Source organism: Rattus norvegicus, chromosome 6 (genome assembly GCF_021556685.1).
Source record: "Rattus norvegicus strain SHRSP/BbbUtx chromosome 6, alternate assembly SHRSP_T2T, whole genome shotgun sequence".
NCBI lineage: Eukaryota > Metazoa > Chordata > Mammalia > Rodentia > Muridae > Rattus > Rattus norvegicus.
In genome coordinates, this window is record NC_141539.1 from 131352065 (window position 1) to 131368571 (window position 16507).

Here is a 16507-nt window from a genome sequence, read left to right on the forward strand (position 1 = left end):
AGGCAAGAAAACAAAACATAAAACATCAGGTAACTACACACAGATTAGGAGAAGGACGTGGACTCACATGAGAAAAGCAGTCCCTACTCAGTGGTATCTTCCCTGACGGCCCTGGATGCGTGTTAGGGTTGAAGGAATGGCAGAAGTGGGGTGCAGAGAGCTACCGAAAAATTCACACATGAGAAGAGAGCACAGAGACACCGGCGAGCACATGTACACATACAGACACAAAGATTAGTGAGGCCAGACCTGTGCCCTTGCCCATGACCACTTACAGTTCTGTTATGTGTGCATCCTCGGGTGAGATGTTTGCTATCAGGAGGGGCAGGCAGAAGGCACCCAGATTTTTCCTTCAATTTTGGTGCACCTTCCTGTCGGTGCATATTTATTTTGGAATAAGCATTTCTAAACTCTGAGTTATCTGGTGACTCTGAGACCTGGGTTGGCCTCTCGGCGAATGAGCAGTGACTGACACGGCCTCCCTGTCAGTAAGGCTCTACGTATAAGTGAGCTCTGTCAGGCTGCAGACATGTCGGACGGTGCTTTCTCTCATCATTAACTTTTGGCTCGAGAGCGCGTGTTTGGAACACCAACTGCTTCACCTTTGAGAACAGACACGGTGTCCTCAGTGATACTGGGCTCCAGCCCCAACGGGCCTCACACGGCACCCTTGCAGACTTGGAAAGATCCTCCCCTTTTGCTGTTTCTCAGCGCAGGGCCAGAAGGGAGCTGAGTGCCATATGGTCTCACATTCGATCCCGGAGCCGAATGGGAACAGATAAGCAGCCCAGCCACTGCTTTGGATGGAACAGACCCTGGACGTAATAAAACGTGTGCTCGTATGTTTCACTACATAAATAAAGCTGACTTGGGTAGGTGGCTTCAAACCCACAGTGAACCGAAATCAAGTTGGCTGTGCCTGGTGCACAAAAAGTCAATGTGATCGTGGCTGCCAGTTCTGGTTTTGGGAACTCAGGGTCCCATATGTATTACATATAATATGGGCGCAGTCCTATAGGATGTCTCTCTCGACCCAGACCCAGGGAACATAAAACCTCTCCTGACCAGGACTTCATGTGATGGATTCTAGTCCGATGGCTGTGCTTTAGAGTATATTGTTTTGGGTGTAATAAAGCATATCAACAGGTTTTTAATTCCATCCAGGGGGTTAGACAATTGACAGTGTTTGTTTCTGACCTACATACTGCCCCGGGTGAAGGTTCAGGGAGCAGTCCCCCCGTTTTGAATAAAGGCCTTCTGAGGGGGGCAAAGAAATGAAGAGAGAGTATGGAGAAGACACACCCTTTCAATGAGCCTGGCGTGGCCATGATACTCACTCAGACTTTCTGTTGTGCAGGCACAGGCCTGAGCCTTCGTGGGAAAGGGGAGGAGCCTGGGGGAGACCATCCCAGCAGTGCCTCCATCTATGGAGACAGGGTGTAGGTGCATGGCTTCCCGTCTCTGCTGAGGACATTCATTCCACCTGATGAAGAGTGGATATGGGAGTTCAGCCTGCTCATGACGCTTCACGTCTGTAAGCTGCATGGACAGGACTTGAGCAACCGCTCCGGTGTTTATTTGTCTCCTCGCTGGGGCAAAATGAGTGCTGAGAAAAGCCACCCGAGGAGGAGAGGATCCTGGTTCAAGGCTACAGTTCGTCCTGGTGGGGGAAGGAATGGCTGCTAGAGTATTTGCCGTCGGGACCACAGACAGACAGACGGATGCTCAGCTTGCCTTTCCCTTTCTCTTCGGTCCAGTATCCCAGTCTGCAGACTCGTGCCATCCAGACTCAGTGTGAGTCCTCCCACCCGAGTAAACCTAAGCCTAACTGGTCCTTCACAGCCTCCTGGGTGGCTCTAGGTCCTACCAAGTTGACCGTCAGTCCTAACTGCCAGATGGTTGAGCTCAGCCAGCGTGGATTTCTATCTTCCTTTTTTTTTTTTTTTGGTTCTTTTTTTCGGAGCTGGGGACCGAACCCAGGGCCTTGTGCTTCTTAGGCAAGCGCTCTACCACTGAGCTAAATCCCCAACCCCGATTTCTATCTTCCTTAAAGTCACTTTACAGACTTGTGACCTTGGGAGAAAGTTGCTCAAACCACTCTAAGCACCACATTCTCCTCTGTAAACTATGAGAGAGGAATACAAGCAGACACCTGTGGAGGCGTTGCAGGGGTGGAATGCACAGAGACTCCGGAGAAAGCAGACAGGAAGCACTCACCATGATGACTTCACGTTGTCACCATCATTGCCACTATAAGGCTGTCTTCACATTTGACCTATCTCCCATCCTGACCTCTCGCCACACGCATCACCACTGAATTAAAGCAGTTCTCTTACATTTAGTATGTATGTATATGTGCATGTGTGTGTGTATATATATATGTATCTGTGTATATATGTATGTATATATGTGTATGTATGTGTGTATATATGTGTGTGTATATATATGTATATGTGTGGATGTGCATATATGTGTGTGTATGTGTATATGTACATGGATGCAGATTTGTGTTTGTATATGTATGTGTATGTATGTGTGTATATGTATATATATATGTGTGTGTATGTATGCGTGTACATGTGTGTGCTTCCATCCATGTGAGCATATGTGTGTATTATGTATATGTGTGCATATTTGTGTAGGTGTAGATATATATATGTATGTGAGTCTATATGTGTGTATGTATGTACATATGTATATATGCATGTGCACATATATATGTAGATATGTGTGTGTTATGTGTGTATGTATGTGTGCATATGTATGCATGTGCATATACATGTAGATATGTGTATATATGTATGTGTGTGCATATGTAGCATGCATGAATATGTGTGTGTATACACTAATGAGTGTGTGTACACATGCCCAGACATGCATGTAGAGGTTGGAGGACAACTTCCAGGGGTGAGTTCTCTTCTTCTGCCAAGTGGTTCACTGGGATAGAACTCAGGTTGTCAGGCTTGGCTGCAAGTGCCTTTACCCATGGAGTCACCCATTTTCCCTGATCACCACTTATTTGGGCTCTTCTTATTCTCTCTCCCCTTGACGTCTCCAGCTTTCCGGCCCCTACCCGTGATACGAGGATTATTGCAAACTCTGCCCCATAACTATAGAGTAAAGACATGACAAGTCCTCTCCCCTCTGCTGAGAGGTTTCTAATGTGCGCGCCTTGCAGGGGAGTGTCAGCCTCACCAGAAGACAGCTCTAGTCTCCTAAAGAGAGCACATTTGACACTGCTGATCTGGTGTCTGAATGTCCGCAGCTTTATTAAATATGCATTAAAGAGCTCCCCTCATAAATTGTGTGCACTTGGCCACTCAGGGTATAATGCACTCGGCTAAATAACTTTTCTAGCTACACAGACAGCAATCAGGCCAACTTCAAGGTTGGTGAGAATAGAGTGTTTCAACCCTGCTTTCCTCCCTCCATAGCTGCCTGATGGGCTAGCACAACAGATGACAACCTTACTCTTCCAACTCTCTCTCTCCCCCCTCCTCTCTCCTCTCTCTCCTCTCTGTAAATATTTGGCCATTTTCTAATCAAAAGTATATTTTATGCACACTAAGCAATATCATTTAGAAGAACAATTAGTAAAATTTGAACAAGACAGACAATGAAAATTAGGGAGAAGACACACTTCAACCTAAAGAAAACACCTTGCAGTCCCGGTCCTTTATTTCTTTTTTTTTCCCACTAAGCCATGAATTTGTATGGAAAGGGCTTGGACAACTCAGGCTCTCTTCTGTTAGTCCTCACAAAGTGCGCTTCTCTGGGTGGCACAGGCTGGCGCTTCAGCTGAACCCAGGTGCCCTTCTCTTTGGCTTCCTTCTGGTCGTTCTCCTTCACCCGCTTCAGGAAGCCGTCTCTGCTCTTCGAGTGCTGGATGTCCTCAACCTGCACACTGGTCCTCTTGGCCAGAATCTTGCCTTTAACTTGCTTGTTTACAATGATGCCCATGGTATGCTGGGTGACACTGCAGCCTCTTCCAGTTTTACCATGGTAATATTTATGGGGCATTCCTTTCTGAACAATGCCCATTCCCTAGATGTCTACAACATCACCCTTCTTGTAGATTCACATGTATGTGGCCAAAGGAACAACTCCAGGTTTCCCGAAAGGCCTAGAGAACATACTGCATGCCTCTTCTCTTTCCTTTTGTGTTCATCATTTTGGTGAGTTACCGGATGATGACTGGTGGCTTGCTTTTCTAGGTTAAACTGTAGTCTATGCCTTCTCCTTCGTGAGACCCATTCACAGTAGCAGATAAGGGTCTCAGGAGGGGACTGGGTTTGACTCAGTGTTGTTTCATATGGTGCCATTAAGATTTCTTGAACTCTCAAATGATTGTCTACCCATTTATCCATACACCCACCCATCTATCTACCACCCCACCTATCTACCTACCTATTCATTTACTCACCCACTCATTCATCCACCAGTCCACCCACCCATCCGCCCACCCACTTACCTCTTGTCTGAACCAGGCCAAGTAGAAGACACTGAGTTTATGTCAATGGTACTTGGCTTTTACAGGACAGATGTCCAAGTGAGATAGAGAGCACTCAAGCATGAAACACATACAGTAATCACGAGTGTACATCAGGGTCAGGGCCTGTGCCATTTCAGAGCAGGCGTGTGAACCAAAGTCAAAGGAGGACAAAGATAATACCTTTTAAGGAGCACAGCAAAGATATTTCTGTGTTAGGAGAATGATATTTACGAAGGTTCCATCCTGGAAAACAGCCTGTCCCCACCCACAGCACGCATTCTCTCAGACAATAGGGGAAAACATACACTGTTAGATTGCGTCTATTTTTGTCTTGGCAATTATCCAAAGAAAAACCATTTTGTATTCCTACTGCTTCCCTAAAATCGTTGGTCTTATGTATTTTTTCCGAAGTGATAAAAGGCCGTATATGCAAACTGGGATTCTTAATTCCCAAGATCAGGAATGGTGGGGCACCTTGGAGTGAGGACCGTGTCTGCTTCAGCCTATGGCTTATCCTTGGCTTTAGGAAATAGGAAGGGATTGATGAATGAGAATATTTCAAGAAAAACTAAAACAAAACAAAACAAAACAAAACAAACTAACAAACAAACAGAAAACATCCTTTGTGAAGTCAGGTTGACCGCCATGAGTCCCGGGCATGTGGTGTTCAGGCGCATCTGGCTGTCCATTGGTGAAGAGTTCTTTTTTTTTTCATCTGCATTATCAATGTGATAAGAAATGAATAGATAATTGCCCTGCGGATCACTAGCTCAGCCCAGCTCAGCTAATGTTTATCAGCAACAGAGAAGAAAGATGGACAGTGGGTTTAGGGTAAACATCCTCTATTCTCAGCGTAGGCTACATTCACATTGCCAGGGCCTGTGAACAGTAGCTCATTTCTAAATAGGACTGCTATCAGATGTACTTTTAAGTTAAGGATCCCAAGAAGATGAGGCCATAAACGTGTGGCCCAATACAACTCTCTTCTAACGTGGCCCAGAAAAGCTGTATGTTGGGCGCCCTGTTAGACTATGTATTTGTGTCTTTATACAAGAGCAAAGGCCCTTGTATGACACACAGGGGAAAACAGACACGAGTCAGTACCCAGGCAGATCTAGAGACAGAGGTTGTAGTGATGCAGCCGCAAGCCTAGGAACTCTTGGAAACTCCTAGACAGTGGAAAATGCAAAGAGAGAAGTCGTCCTGCCATACCTGGCTTCTCAAAAGAGAACATTTTTGCTTTAAGTGATAAAATTGCTCTTAGCTTCTGATAACAGTCCTAGAAAACACACATAGGGAAGACAGACATCACTGTCAGACAGACACCAGGAGAAATAGGAGATCTCACAGTGCACCTGTTTTGGTAGAAATAAAAAGGATATACCATGGATTTTAAACCTTCCTTAAGCTGGAATAGGTAACTAAATGTTCTATTTAATTGATAAAATGGTGGACTGGGTGTTAGGTATATTTTATACTCTTAAATTACAGAATGAAAATAGTTGTGCTCAACTTACATTTGAGAGAAAAGGGTTTTTTTTTTTTGTTTTTTTTAGTTAGACAGAAAGGGTGAAGTGTAGGTTGATGTCATTATGCAGGTGAAGGCAGACAAGTTAGATCATGGCCTTGATTGGACAGTGAAAAAAAAATAAGGTGGGGACAAAGCTTTTGAAAGATGGGAAAGAAAAAGAAGACAGGGGAATCAGAATGGAGACGGGGAAGGATGACCCAGATCCAGGCGGTCTTGAATTGCCAAGGTATATTTCTTAAAGAATGGATTTCTGTAGGCAAATTTATTTTATCTAGGTGGGCGGTTTATATCCTTATCAATTGGTTGTGAGTTTATCGTGTGGATGTGTTGTGGATTGCGAATTTAACACATAAATCTGATTGTTGGGTTACAGTTTGTTGAGTGTTGATTTTAACAGGTTGTTGGGAGTTTATATCATAACTGTTAGGAGGTTGGATGTTAGAAAAATGAACGGTCCACAGTCAGTGAGCCGTGAGATACACGGTCTCTGTATGAAACTGGCGTGGCAGCGACCTGCCTGGGTCAGAGGGTACTTGGGGGCAGCGTGATAAATTAGAGCTAGTTCCAATGGCCCCCTGGAGCCAGAACTGGTGAGGAACCAGACCGCAAGGGTACACACTATATTTTATTTCTGTCGCAACAAGCACCAATATGGAGTGGTCACATTTCCACTGCTGAACAGGACTGGTGGCCAGTGGCAATCATATCAGACAACACAGCTGGAGCATGTCCCAAAGATCTCAACATGAGCCTGGAACAAAGACAGACAAGAGAGGTTTAAGAAGCTTTCTGGACTAGAGAAGCCATAGACCCTTCCGCCTGGAGGAAGTGCCTGGAGCTCAATCAGATTTCAAAGAGCTGGAACCCCAGGCTTCTGGAAATCCCCACAGCATATGCTGCTGGGTGCAGGATGCTCCACTGAGGAGCAAAAGTCAGACTTTTGAAGACAGGACGGGGAAAGCGGGGCAGGACCCAAAGGCAGTGGATTCAAATAGAGCAGGCTTGGGGATGCTGCCAGGCCCATCTTCTATTTAATCTTCTTACAAACCAGGGGAAAGGTGGGATGGTTGTCCGATTTTGGTGAAGAAACATAGGGAACTTTCCCAATATTACTCAGCTGTGTGTGTGTGTGTGTGTGTGTGTGTGTGTGTGTGCGTGTGTGTGTGTGTGTGTGTCTTTATGTGTGTGTCTGTATATGTATGTGTGTGTATGTTTGTATTTGTCTGTGTGTGTACGTATGTGTGTCTGTGTTTGTCTGCGTGGATGTGTGTGTGTGTGTGTCTGTGTGTGTCTGTGTTTGTATGTGTATGTCTGTACGTGTGTGTCTATCTGTATGTGTGTATAGGTTTATGTGTGTCTGTGTGTATATGTTTGTGTGTGTGTCTCTGTGTGAATGTATGTGTGTATTGTGTATCTCTGTGATGGTGTCTCTGTGTGTGTGTGTATGTGTGTGTGTGTGTGTGTGTGTGTGAGAGAGAGAGAGAGAGAGAGAGAGAGAGAGAGAGAGAGAGAGAGAGAGAGAGAATGTGTGTCTGCAGGAATACATGCATGTGTGTTCATGAGTGTGTGAAACATATAGGTCAATGTTGAGTGTTGTCGTCTTCTACGGTTCTCCACATTATTTTTCAAAGTTCTCGCTGGACCCAGAACTTGTCCTTTTGTCTAGATTGACTGTCTAGGAAAGCCCAATGATCCTTGTGTCTCGGTCTTCCCAGCACTGGGGTAGTAGGTATGTGCTACTGCACTCAGGTGTTCATGCGAGTGCTTGGGTTTTGAACCCAGGTCCTCAGGCTTGTGTGGTAAGCGCTTTACTGACTGAATCATCTAGATCTCTCATCTAGATCTCCAGTGTACCTGAGTCAGGACTCCTAGCTTGCTGACTAGCACCTAGGGTCTTGTTGACTCTGTACTGACTCTGTCTTTGTGAGTCCTTAATGCTCAGTGACAGCAAGAACAGAGCTACACAAGGATTGGCTTTCCTCAGTGGAAGCAGATGTCAGGAAATCAGGCTGGGGGTATTGAGGGTTCTTGAGCTGGCTCTCTGGTGGCAAAGTCTTAGACAGCTGAAGGCATTTAGGATGACCAGGAGCATCAGGGCAGCGCCCACATTTCTCCAACAGGAGTCTCAGTGTCCTCTGCCTCCTTCTTTCTGGTTGACCAGTTGGTTCCTCAGTATGCCACTTGCTGTGATTTATTGCAGAACTGACCCACAGAAGCTAGAGCTGTCCGCTGGGATTATACAGCAAGTTTGTCTTTAAGAAGCAAGATGCCAGAGTGTCCACTTTCTGATAGGAACCTGCAATTTGTGTTTATTTTATTTCCTCTTGATTAATTGCCATGTGATTTTTGGCAACCTTCCAAGCATCTCTTGCCAGAATTGAGGCCAAATTAATATTCTCTAGGATGAGATATTCTGAAGGACTCAAGAATCGGCCTTCGTGATTCTCTGCAAATGGGCCTGTTGCACGTAGAATGACAGTGGCTTTGTGCTTCTTGTTGGAGCAATAAAAAGAAGCCTTGGCTTCACATTCATCTAGGGAAATAAAAGCAGATGAGTTGTACACGAGTTGCCCTGCTGTCTAGCGAGTGGGTTCTCTGTGAGGAGGTCCCTGTGGAGCTTCGTGGCCTTCTTAGAGCTCCATTTTTTCTGCTACTGGGACCCGATATAGACATTGCGGGGTGAGGAACCGGTCAAAATGGAGGCCGTTGGTAGGACACTGTTGAGTTAGTTGAATGAGCTTTGGGATAGGCATACTTAATATTCTCTCTCTACCACTTAACTCACTGATGATCTTTGGAGATTTACTCCTGCAAATAGCACCTTCTTAATGTTTTCAGTTTGGTTTCTGTTGCTGTTGCCCATCATCTAGAGGAGCCACGGTGGAAATTCAAGGTGGGAGTTAAAGTAGAGAATGTGAAGGATGCCGTTTAGGAGCTTGCTTCTAGACCCAAGTTCCATTACTTTTCTTATGCAACCCACACCCAATTGCCTAAGGATGCCTGGCAGTTTGAATGAGAATGGTCCCGAAAGGCTCATAGATTTTAATAGTTGGTCGACCAGGGACTGGCAGTATTTAAAGGATTAGGAGATGTGGCCTAAACCTCTGAAACTGTAAGCCTGCCCCAATCAAATGTTCTCCTTTATAAGAGTTACTGTGGTCATGGTGTCTCTTCACAGTCATAGAACACTGACTAAGATGGGATGGACCACTCGCAGTAGTTTGGGACTCTCTACACCAAGTAGCAATCAAGAAAAGGATCCATAGACATGCCCGCAGCCCAGTCGGATTGAGACAATTCCTCAACTGACGTTTCTCTGGGTTCTGCCAAGTTAATCAGTAAGAGTAGTCATCACACTGCTGAACACCCTTTTTCTGTCACCTTTGTCATCACCATAACCTGAGAGCTGACACAAGACTGTAGACTCTAAGGGTATAGAGCAGCAAGTGGTTCCCAACCTCTGGGTCACGACCCCTTTGGCAAATCCCTATGTCCAAAAAAATATTTTCTTATGACCTATAACAGTAGCAAAAATTACGGTTATGAGATAGCAATGAAGATAATCTTATGGCTGGGGGTCACCACCACATGAGTATTCAGAAGGGTGAAAACCACTGGCAAAAGAAAAGATCTATCACAATGAGGAAAGTATTTACTTAACAAAATAAATGAGTCCTAATTTCTTTTTTTTTTTTCAATGCTACATGGTAGCATATCAGGTCATAAATATTTTTTTTTATTAACTTGAGTATTTCTTATATACATTTCAAGTGTTATTCCCTTTCCCGGTTTCCGGACAAACATCACCCTCCCCCCTCCCCTTCCTTATGGGTGTTCCCCTCCCAAACCTCCCCCCATTGCCACCCTCCCCGCATAGTCTAGTTCACTGGGGGTTCAGTCTTAGCAGGACCCAGGGCTTCCCCTTCCACTGGTGCTCTTACTAGGATATTCATTGCTACCTATGGGGACAGAGTCCAGGGTCAGTCCATGTATAGTCTTTAGGTAGTGGCTTAGTCCCTGGAAGCTCTGGTTGCTTGACATTGTTGTACTTTTGGGGTCTCGAGCACCTTCAAGCTCTTCCAGTTCTTTCTCTGATTCCTTCAACGGGGGACCTATTCTCAGTTCAGTGGTTTGCTGCTGGCATTCGCCTCTGTATTTGCTGTATTCTGGCTGTGTCTCTCAGGAGCGATCTACATCCGGCTCCTGTCGGTCTGCACTTCTTTGCTTCATCCATCTTGTCTAATTGAGTGGCTGTATATGTATGGGCCACCTGTGGGGCAGGCTCTGAATGGGTGTTCCTTCAGTCTCTGTTTTAATCTTTGCCTCTCCCTTCCCTGCCAAGGGTATTCTTTTTCCTCATTTAAAGAAGGAGTGAAGCATTCACATTTTGATCATCCGTCTTGAGTTTCGTTTGTTCTAGGGATCTAGGGTAATTCAAGCATTTGGGCTAATAGCCACTTATCAATGAGTGCATACCATGTATGTCTTTCTGTGAGTGGGTTAGCTCACTCAGGATGATATTTTCCAGTTCCAGCCATTTGCCTACGAATTTCATAAACTCGTTGTTTTTGATAGCTGAGTAATATTCCATTGTGTAGATGTACCACATTTTCTGTATCCATTCCTCTGTTGAAGGGCATCTGGGTTCTTTCCAGTTTCTGGCTATTATAAATAAGGCTGCGATGAACATAGTGGAGCACGTGTCTCTTTTATATGTTGAGGCATCTTTTGGGTATATGCCCAAGAGAGGTATGGCTGGATCCTCAGGCAGTTCAATGTCCAATTTTCTGAGGAACCTCCAGACTGATTTCCAGAATGGTTTTACCAGTCTGCAATCCCACCAACAATGGAGGAGTGTTCCTCTTTCTCCACATCCTCGCCAGCATCTGCTGTCACCTGAGTTTTTGATCTTGGCCATTCTCACTGGTGTGAGGTGAAATCTCAGGGTTGTTTTGATTTGCATTTCCCTTATGACTAAAGATGTTGAACATTTCTTTAGGTGTTTCTCAGCCATTCGGCATTCCTCAGCTGTGAATTCTTTGTTTAGCTCTGAACCCCATTTTTTAATAGGGTTATTTGTTTCCCTGCGGTCTAACTTCTTGAGTTCTTTGTATATTTTGGATATAAGGCCTCTATCTGTTATAGGATTGGTAAAGATCTTTTCCCAATCTGTTGGTTGCCGTTTTGTCCTAACCACAGTGTCCTTTGCCTTACAGAAGCTTTGCAGTTTTATGAGATCCCATTTGTCGATTCTTGATCTTAGAGCATAAGCCATTGGTGTTTTGTTCAGGAAATTTTTTCCAGTGCCCATGTGTTCCAGATGCTTCCCTAGTTTTTCTTCTATTAGTTTGAGTGTGTCTGGTTTGATGTGGAGGTCCTTGATCCACTTGGACTTAAGCTTTGTACAGGGTGATAAGCATGGATCGATCTGCATTCTTCTACATGTTGCCCTCCAGTTGAACCAGCACCATTTGCTGAAAATGCTATCTTTTTTCCATTGGATGGTTTTGGCTCCTTTGTCAAAAATCAAGTGACCATAGGTGTGTGGGTTCATTTCTGGGTCTTCAATTCTATTCCATTGGTCTATCTGTCTGTCTCTGTACCAATACCATGCAGTTTTTATCACTATTGCTCTGTAATACTGCTTGAGTTCAGGGATAGTGATTCCCCCTGAAGTCCTTTTATTGTTGAGGATAGCTTTAGCTATCCTGGGTTTTTTGTTATTCCAGATGAATTTGCAAATTGTTCTGTCTAACTCTTTGAAGAATTGGATTGGTATTTTGATGGGGATTGCATTGAATCTGTAGATTGCTTTTGGTAAAATGGCCATTTTTACTATATTAATCCTGCCAATCCATGAGCATGGGAGATCTTTCCATCTTCTGAGGTCTTCTTCAATTTCTTTCCTCAGTGTCTTGAAGTTCTTATTGTACAGATCTTTTACTTGCTTGGTTAAAGTCACACCGAGGTACTTTATATTATTTGGGTCTATTATGAAGGGTGTCGTTTCCCTAATTTCTTTCTCGGCTTGTTTCTCTTTTGTATAGAGGAAGGCAACTGATTTATTTGAGTTAATTTTATACCCAGTCACTTTGCTGAAGTTGTTTATCAGCTTTAGTAGTTCTCTGGTGGAACTTTTGGGATCACTTAAATATACTATCATGTCGTCTGCAAATAGTGATATTTTGACCTCTTCTTTTCCGATCTTTATCCCCTTGATCTCCTTTTGTTGTCTGATTGCTCTGGCTAGAACTTCAAGAACTATATTGAATAAGTAGGGAGAGAGTGGGCAGCCTTGTCTAGTCCCTGATTTTAGTGGGATTGCTTCAAGTTTCTCTCCATTTAGTTTAATGTTAGCAACTGGTTTGCTGTATATGGCTTTTACTATGTTTAGGTATGGGCCTTGAATACCTATTCTTTCCAGGACTTTTATCATGAAGGGGTGTTGAATTTTGTCAAATGCTTTCTCAGCATCTAATGAAATGATCATGTGGTTCTGTTCTTTCAGTTTGTTTATATGATGGATCACGTTGATGGTTTTCCTTATATTAAACCATCCCTGCATGCCTGGGATGAAGCCTACTTGATCATGGTGGATGATTGTTTTGATGTGCTCTTGAATTCGGTTTGCCAGAATTTTATTGAGTATTTTTGCGTCGATATTCATAAGGGAAATTGGTCTGAAGTTCTCTTTCTTTGTTGGGTCTTTGTGTGGTTTAGGTATAAGAGTAATTGTGGCTTCATAGAAGGAATTCGGTAGGGCTCCATCTGTTTCAATTTTGTGGAATAGTTTGGATAATATTGGTATAAGGTCTTCTATGAAGGTTTGATAGAATTCTGCACTAAACCCGTCTGGACCTGGGCTCTTTTTGGTTGGGAGACCTTTAATGACTGCTTCTATTTCCTTAGGAGTTATGGGGTTGTTTAACTGGTTTATCTGTTCCTGATTTAACTTCGATACCTGGTATCTGTCTAGGAAATTGTCCATTTCCTGAAGATTTTCAAGTTTTGTTGAATATAGGTTTTTATAGTAAGATCTGATGATTTTTTGAATTTCCTCTGAATCTGTAGTTATGTCTCCCTTTTCATTTCTGATTTTGTTAATTTGGACGCACTCTCTGTGTCCTCTCGTTAGTCTGGCTAAGGGTTTATCTATCTTGTTGATTTTCTCAAAGAACCAACTTTTGGTTCTGTTGATTCTTTCTATGGTCCTTTTTGTTTCTACTTGGTTGATTTCAGCTCTGAGTTTGATTATTTCCTGCCTTCTACTCCTCCTGGGTGTATTTGCTTCTTTTTGTTCTAGAGCTTTTAGGTGTGCTGTCAAGCTGCTGACATATGCTCTTTCCTGTTTCTTTCTGCAGGCACTCAGCGCTATGAGTTTTCCTCTTAGCACAGCTTTCATTGTGTCCCATAAGTTTGGGTATGTTGTACCTTCATTTTCATTAAATTCTAAAAAGTTTTTAATTTCTTTCTTTATTTCTTCCTTGACCAGGTTATCATTGAGTAGAGCATTGTTCAATTTCCACGTATATGTGGGCATTCTTCCCTTATTGTTATTGAAGACCAGTTTTAGGCCGTGGTGGTCCGATAGCACGCATGGGATTATTTCTATCTTTCTGTACCTGTTGAGGCCCGTTTTTTGACCAATTATATGGTCAATTTTGGAGAAAGTACCATGAGGAGCTGAGAAGAAGGTATATCCTTTTGCTTTAGGATAGAATGTTCTATAAATATCCGTTAAGTCCATTTGGCTCATGACTTCTCTTAGTCTGTCTACATCTCTGTTTAATTTCTGTTTCCATGATCTGTCCATTGATGAGAGTGGGGTGTTGAAATCTCCCACTATTATTGTGTGAGGTGCAATGTGTGTTTTGAGCTTTAGTAAGGTTTCTTTTACATATGTAGGTGCCCTTGTATTTGGGGCATAGATATTTAGGATTGAGACTTCATCTTGGTGGATTTTTCCTTTGATGAATATGAAGTGTCCTTCCTTATCTTTTTTGATGACTTTTAGTTGAAAATTGATTTTATTTGATATTAGAATGGCTACTCCAGCTTTCTTCTTCTGACCATTTGCTTGGAAAATTGTTTTCCAGCCTTTCACTCTGAGGTAATGTCTGTCTTTGTCTCTGAGGTGTGTTTCCTGTAGGCAGCAGAATGCAGGGTCCTCGTTGCGTATCCAGTTTGTTAATCTATGTCTTTTTATTGGGGAGTTGAGGCCATTGATATTGAGAGATATTAAGGAATAGTGATTATTGCTTCCCGTTATATTCATATTTGGAAGTGAGGTTATGATTGTGTGCTTTCATTCTCTTTGTTTTGTTGCCAAGATGATTAGTTTCTTGCTTCTAGGGTATAGCTTGCCTCCTTATGTTGGGCTTTACCCTTTATTATCCTTTGTAGTGCTGGATTTGTAGAAAGATATTGTGTAAATTTGGTTTTGTCATGGAATATCTTGGTTTCTCCATCTATGTTAATTGAGAGTTTTGCAGGATACAGTAACCTGGGCTGGCATTTGTGTTCTCTTAGGGTCTGTATGACATCTGTCCAGGATCTTCTGGCCTTCATAGTTTCTGGCGAAAAGTCTGGTGTGATTCTGATAGGTCTCCCTTTATATGTTATTTGACCTTTTTCCCTTACTGCTTTTAATATTCTTTCTTTATTTTGTGCGTTTGGTGTTTTGACAATTATGTGACGGGAGGTGTTTCTTTTCTGGTCCAATCTATTTGGAGTTCTGTAGGCTTCTTGTATGCCTATGGGTATCTCTTTTTTTAGGTTAGGGAAGTTTTCTTCTATGATTTTGTTGAAGATATTTACTGGTCCTTTAAGCTGGGAGTCTTCACTCTCTTCTATACCTATTATCCTTAGGTTTGATCTTCTCATTGAGTCCTGGATTTCCTGTATGTTTTGGACCAGTAGCTTTTTCCGCTTTACATTATCTTTGACAGTTGAGTCAATGATTTCTATGGAATCTTCTGCTCCCGAGATTCTCTCTTCCATCTCTTGAATTCTGTTGGTGAAGCTTGTATCTACAGCTCCTTGTCTTTTCTTTTGATTTTCTATGTCCAGGGTTGTTTCCATGTGTTCTTTCTTGATTGCTTCTATTTCCATTTTTAATTCCTTCAACTGTTTGATTGTGTTTTCCTGGAATTCTTTCAGGGATTTTTGCGATTCCTCTCTGTAGGCTTCTACTTGTTCTCTAAGGGAGTTCTTTATGTCTTTCTTGAAGTCCTCCAGCATCATGATCAAATATGATTTTGAAACTAGGTCTTGCTTTTCTGGTGTGTTTGGGTATTCCGTGTTTGCTTTGGTGGGAGAATTGGGCTCCGATGATGCCATGTAGTCTTGGTTTCTGTTGCTTGGGTTCCTGTGCTTGCCTCTCGCCATCAGATTATCTCTAGTGTTACTTTGTTCTGCTATTTCTGACTGTGGCTAGACTGTCCTATAACCTGTGTGTCAGGAGTGCTGTAGACCTGTTTTCCTGTTTTCTTTCAGCCAGTTATGGGGACAGAGTGTTCTGCTTTTGGGCGTGTAGTTTTTCCTCTCTACAGGTCTTCAGCTGTTCCTGTGGGCCTGTGTCTTGAGTTCACCAGGCAGGTTTCTTGCAGGGGAAAAATTGGTCCTACCTGTGGTTCCAAGGCTCAAGTTTGCTCGTGGGGTACTGCCTAAGTCCTCTCTGCTGTGGCAGCAACCGGGAAAATCTGTGCCGCTCCTTCCGGGAGCCTCCGTGCACCAGGGTTTCAGATGGCGTTTGGTGTTTTCCTCTGGCGCCTGGATGTGCACAGAGTGCAGTCTCTTCTGGTTTCCCAGGCGTGTCCGCCTCTCTGAAGGTTCAGCTCTCCCTCCCACGGGATTTGGGTGCAGAGAACTGTTTATCCGGTCTGTTTCCTTCAGGTTCCGGCAGTGTCTCAGGCGCAGGGGTCCTGCCGCTCCCGGGCCCTCCCCTACGGGAACCCAGAGGCCTTATACAGTTGCCTCTTGGGCCAGGGATGTGGGCAGGGGTGGGCAGTGTTGGTGGTCTCCTCCGCTCTGCAGCCTCAGGAGTGCCCACCTGATCAGGCGGTGGGGTCTCTCTCCCACGGGGTTTGGGAGCAGAGAGCTGCTGCGGTCCGGGATCCGCCGGTCGAGTCCTAATTTCTGATGGTCTTAATTACCAGCGGTGGATCAAGCAAGTGTCTTCCCATCTCTCTGTTTCCCTCTTGTTCTCAGTAAAGCTGGAAGCCCGGCACCTGCTTTGAAAGGCTGCTCGGAGCGACACAGTGTGGTGTAGACCTAGGAGTTGAGATCATGCCATTGAGGCTGTGACCTTGATCTGACTTTGGTGCTCAGCTTCTAACAGGCTTCCTGAGATTCCTTGCCCTTGTCCTTCTTTTGCTTGGGGAACTTCCTGTGTGTGGACTGGAGCCTGGGTGTTCACAGCAGGCTTGAGAAGGCAGTGCGATGTTCACTGACCACCAGCATGTACTTCACACTGTGAAAGATTT

General features: G+C 43.9%; 1 pseudogene; it reads right to left on the reverse strand.

Moving 5' to 3' along the window:
- Nucleotides 1-3696: 3696 nt before the first annotated feature.
- LOC148005455 (large ribosomal subunit protein eL21 pseudogene) lies at nt 3697-4041 on the reverse strand (annotated as a pseudogene).
- Between the last annotated feature and the right edge of the window lie 12466 nt (nt 4042-16507).